Source organism: Gymnoscopelus microlampas, assembly GCF_963454915.1.
Source record: "Gymnoscopelus microlampas genome assembly, chromosome: 19".
NCBI lineage: Eukaryota > Metazoa > Chordata > Actinopteri > Myctophiformes > Myctophidae > Gymnoscopelus > Gymnoscopelus microlampas.
Window position 1 is genome coordinate 38,004,422 of NC_139956.1, and position 5,831 is coordinate 38,010,252.

Consider the following 5,831-nt stretch of genomic DNA (forward strand, 5'->3'; position numbering starts at 1 on the left):
ACAGGAAGCCAGGCAGAAAGGTCAGACTGATGTACCAACAAACACTGAAAATAAGTATAAAAGTGTTGGAAGTTTTACATATAATCAGAATCATAGTAGTAATAATCTCATCAGTCCTGACTCCTGATGCAAGTATAAAGTACAATTAAAATTTGAGCCACAAATAAGGGTCAACTTAAGATATTTACATACATACAGGTCTACCTAGTTCATAATGAGGCAATACAAAAATGACTTAAAATGACTTAAAATTAGAAAAGTTCTCCATAACGGCTGAATAGTGTATTGACTGTACTTTGTAAAATATTGGCCTATAAATGTAGATTGTAAATGTCTAGCAGTCAAACCCATCTATATCTGCAATGATCTGACTTTCTGCTGTTAAAATATGAAATTTCTTCCACTCCTGACATCACAAAACCATATTATTTACTGGATATTTTCTGAATGTTGTGGTGGGTGGTTTTAGGCGTTCAAACAATATTTTGTTACCTATTGTTGTTGAGAATGGCAAAAATAATTTAGGTAGATTGTAGATTGTAACATATCGCCTATAAAAGGTGATATATACAATGACATTTTGGACACATAGTTTTGCACGTGCGCACACATGTGCACGCACACACACGCACGCACGCACGCACGCACACACACACACACACACACACACACACACACACACACACACACACACACACAATGTGAAAGAAAATATCTTCTACCAATGAGGCTGAATTAATAAAGTTATTATATTTTCATGTTATTGCACACTTGAATGACAGCCTCCTACAAAGCATGTAGCCTATTATTGGGCCATTTTTTACCGTAAAGAATACAATATCGGGTGACCATTGTCTACCGCCGTAAAGCATATAATATTGGGCAACGATTGCCTACCGTAAAGCATAATAAGATTGGGTAACCATCTCCAACCATAAAGCATGTAATATTGGGCAAACATCTCTTAAACAGCATGTAATGTCAGGTAACTAATATATCTCCTACCATAAAGCATGTAATAAGGTCTCATATAAATAAGCTATGAGAATAAACATGTTGAAAGATTACATTGCAAAATAAAAGCAAATAGAAAATGCATTTGTAAATACAGACAGATCCAGAGAGAGGCACTAGCAACCGACAGCGAAATATAATACATACATACATTTAGACAGAGACCAGAGCCTTACATCTACAGTAGTTGGGCCCGTGAGACGTTTGGAAATATTTCAAGTATTAACCCATTAAAACCGGGACAGCATCTAGTGTCATTTTAGATGTTTGCCTTGGCTATTCAAAAACAGCAGATATGCAATACATAATGCTATTTTTGCGTGAGAACTACCGATTTAGAAGGCATTCGTAGACATTTGTAGAATCGGCCTCAGGGATCTTAATGGGCTAAGTGACGGTTTTATGTCTTTTATGTGTGATTGGTTGCTAAGCGATGTGATCCCGCAGCCCGTGCTTGCTGTCCGCTAGAGACAGATCACATCCGTTAAGTGTCCTTGAGGCAGGCAGTGAGTGTTTATTGATGTTGCACACCAACACCGCAATGACTGTAAATAACCAGGTCGTGGCAACAATTCAATTGAAGGCGTGCCTGGTGATGCGGCCAGTCGGTGCACCGCGGACCATGTCATTACTGTCGGGGCAGAATGAAACCTCCTATCTCCATATTCTAACTTTTTGTGTTTTTCCGTGAAATTAACGCCGTACTTGATCACACTTAGCGTCACGCAAAAGCATCAAAAGTAGCAGATCTACAAGCTCGAAACGCGCCGCGTTTCGAGCTTGTAGATCTGCTACTTTTGCTACTTCTGAATCCCGAAAAGTGTTTTGGACACGTGAGGTTTTCACGCGGCAGAGGCGATATGCTCCTTGTGAATCGCCGAGGCCCCTGAGTTTGATCCCTAATCGTTATGTCTCGCCTCTCTGTAAGAGTGTATCTGTAAGAGAGGGGTCTTTTCTCTCTGTCATGCACTGAAAATAGCCTATATCTACGAGCTCAGAACAATGCGTCGCACATTAGTGAGCTTGTAAGATCTCCTGTAGTTTAGGTGCAGGACATGGTTGTACGATGGAAATATAAATCGTGCTTAACACTCTCCAAAAGAGCATTAGGTAATGGATGCTTTATATTGGAGTCATCACAATAACCCTGGTTTTACGTTTAGCTATAGCTATTAGGTCAAAGTTTCTCGTCGTCATCTTAAGGCTCCGTATTCAGACGTGCACGAATTAAGAAATCCAAAATAAATTACCCTTAAAAAACGAGACAAATTACGTTTTTGTTTGGTTTTGCTCAGCTCAGTCCAGACCTTCAGGCCGAGTTTGGAAATCAGATAACGGTATTCATAAACGATGTATTGGGGTCGAGTATTGTCTTCTGAGGTCAGGTCGGCAAATTAGCGTGCACGTAAACACTCTCAGCGCACTCCCCCCAACCTCTGAGTCATTATAAGAGTCAAATCAATGTATTTCCTTTTTTTTTTAGCTCATTCATTACTCCCTCGGGGACTATTGGCTATAGTCCTGGCGACCTCACACTGGTCCACCTCTTTGAGACAAAAGGCTCTGGCTCTGGAATTCAGATTGGATTTAAATATCCGTTCGCTGTACTTGCAAGGATGTGTAAAAGTATGATCACTCCACAAACACTTATGAAGGCAATAAGAACATAATAGGCCAGAATAATCATGCAGATAAGACACACTGAAACACACACACACACACACACACACACACACACACACACACACACACACACACACACACACACACACACACATAATTTGGTCTTCTCATCAGTAAACTGATACATTCATTAAGACAGGCGGGGCAGAGATGGTCATCTAACTGTTACATGTCAACAACCGTTAAGATTGCCATGTACTGTAGATCTCTTTATGTTTATTCTTTCTTTCCTATGATTCGTTTTTATTTTCTTCATTACGCTTGTTATTGATTTTCACCTCAGCTGCTCAAACACTGGAGCTTCTGAAACATAGACACATGTACGTTAATCAAAAATAGCAAAAGTAGCAGATCTACTTGCGGATCTGCTACTTTTGCTGTTTTTGTGTGACGCTGTAGTATTGATCACTTAGGGCGTTAACTTACGAAAAAACACCAAAAGTTAGAATATGGAGGTTTCTGCCCGACAATGACGATATCTGACTACTAAACCAGGAATCATTGCTTTTTTCCCCCTACGGGTCTATCTTTGGCTATTGTGCGCATATAACAGAGCTGTGTCGGCTGCACAGAGTGGAGACTTGTTGTGTTTAGATTGCAGGTGATGACTAGGTCTATTTGAGTCCTGCGTTGAATAAAGCCGCAATATAGAAGCATTGAGAGTCCCATCTGTAGGGTTGTTCTGTTTCTAAACAAAGGTGTCTGTCTATGTTTATGATTGCACCTAACCAGAGTCCTACATTCAAAATAGTTCAACAATAAACGATCTGTGGTCCATTGCATTAAGCATTTACATTAATTTCCCCCATAAAATACACGTAGGATTGACTGAGAATACATTTCTAGCTCCTTCAGTATAACCTTAAGTGAAAAATGTTGCGGCAACAGGCCACACAGGGACCTTCACTGACATGTCAGTTCTTAATAGCACACCATTTTGTTGCTAGGGAGAATTGAAATAAAGCAAAAACAAGATATCTAACCGGGTCCAACACTGACTGTGTACTAAATGGACATACAATCATATTGTTGTCATTGGCTCCACACAAACAAGATGCCACCACAACACATCATTGTTCTCCAAACAGGAGGAACTACTGTCTTCAATTTAAATGTCACCAGTCATCACTAGGTGCTCAATATTCATGTGTACATGACGAACTGTATGAGAAACAGAACATATTCTATCACAACTTAATTAAGCCAGCGTAACTCTTCCACAATCTTGGAATGATTCAGAGAGTCTGTACTTCCACCAGGTAAACATTGAGGAAGAAGAAGAGACGAATCAAAAAGTGTATTTTGGAATTCAATTTCTGCTCTGCTAGCAAAGCTATCTAGCTGTCTGCCAGTGCAGGTTAACAAATTAACATGATGGAGAAGATGCTAGCAGGCTAAGAGTTAGCATAAATAGATGGAATGACCAGCAGAGGGATAGATAATGCCTGACGACACTGATTGCACTCTTTTTTTATATTGCTGCTCTATGCTCAATGTGTGCGACATTGCACGACAATATTGCTTAATGTGTATAAGCTTGTAGAGTTAAGTTGTGTGTGTGTGTGTGTGTGTGTGTGTGTGTGTGTGTGTGTGTGTGTGTGTGTGTGTGTGTGTGTGTGTGTGTGTGCGTGTGCGTGTGCGTGTGCGTGTGCGTGAGTGTGAGAGAGAGAGAGAGAGAGAAGGCTTTGCATGTTTTTGTGCATTATGAAACAAAGGAAGGCATACGTATATATATATATATTTCCTAGTACATTTTATACTTCTGTCTGTATATTATGTTTTCTAACACTCCTTCCTGTTTTAAATATAAATAACAGTCATTAGAGCTAAGCCAAAACACACCTAGTTCAACCAGTTCAACCAGTCCAGGAAGTACGTTATATCTTATCCAAATTTCAGAATAACAAACAGAAATCTCTTGAGGGAGAAACGGTGGAATCTCAGCTGATGCGATTTGATGATGAGATTTTCCAACAAATTCCACATTTTCAAAAAATGTTCAAACATTTCCAAAAGTAGCAGATCAACAAGCTCACACCGCTTCAAGATGCAACAGATTGAGAACTTGCAGGTCCTTGACATGAAAAAGTTTGAGAACCACTGATTTAGCTTCTTTTCATGTAGCAGTTGGGTGGGGTTCATTGTGTCAGCGCAGCCAGATAACGTTAAACAGTCATTACAAAATGACATTAAAACACGTTCCTTGATTGTCATAATTTAACTTGAATTAAAGGTACTTCCCTGACCCTTAAACCCCACCCGTCGACTATTCCAAGGACATTATAACGAACCAAGCATTTGCCTATTATTACCCAAGTTGAGGTATTGTGAGGTCACCCGACCTCAGTAGCCGACTGGACAAAACTCCACTTCGTTTGAGGTCGGTTGTAATGCAGACCGGAGGGGCTGTGTCAGCCAGAACTGAGTTCTTAGACGCATCGTTTCAGAGAGTTGAAGCCAAACCGATATTCCACGTTGTGAAGGGAAAGCATTTCGCTTCGTAGATGCTGGTTGTCTGAGCAATCTAAAGAGTTACGTTCTGGTAAGTATATCAGGAAAGACATAAAACAATAATACAGGCGTACCTGGTTGGAACTAATGCCAGAATGACGTACTGTATATTTCACCTGTCTTGTCCCAAGTCTGTTAATTAAATAACTTAGTCCGCTGACCCAAGAGTCATTTCAGAAGGGTTGGGGTGTCAGTGAGTGGTGGAGTGGTTTTAAAGCAGCAGATCGCGGGTCAGTTCAGAGCTGTTAACATCTCTTCATTTTAAGGTGTAGACTTTCACTTATAATCTGAACCAGAATCTTTTGAGGACGGAATCAATTCTGAACACCACACCAACACGCTGCAAACTCCAAGGTCATGTTGTTGGCGTCGTTTCAGTTCAGAGATCACTGTCACATAATCATTTAATTATTGATGGGAGTGATTCTTCTAGGCTGCAGTTGAAACTCCCCATGGTGGAGGCTGAGGTTTGTCTGCCGTCTCCTGGAAAAGTTATAATTTGACGAGAGAATCATTTTCAAAATGATTGGAGGTGTCGCGGATGAACCAGCGCAGATTCCAGGTGGATTTGAAGGTGTGGGTTCGGGTTGTAGCTGTAGTTTTTAGCGATGTCAGCCGGAGTG

The 5,831-nt window shown here is 40.5% G+C and overlaps 1 protein-coding gene across 2 annotated transcripts in view; it reads right to left on the minus strand.

Annotated features, from left to right (window-relative positions):
* Nucleotides 1–730: 730 nt before the first annotated feature.
* The window catches only part of ttc39b (tetratricopeptide repeat domain 39B), a 42,486-nt gene continuing 37,385 nt past the window's right edge, over nt 731–5,831 (minus strand). Inside the window, exons 19-20 of one of the 2 annotated variants that reach the window (XR_014599623.1) lie at nt 2,767–5,831; nt 731–2,715 (exon numbers count right to left, since the gene is read on the minus strand). The exon at nt 2,767–5,831 is cut by the window's right edge and continues 845 nt beyond it. The gene's annotated coding sequence lies outside the window, so the exon portion shown is untranslated. The other variant, XM_084042692.1, reaches the window with a different exon arrangement.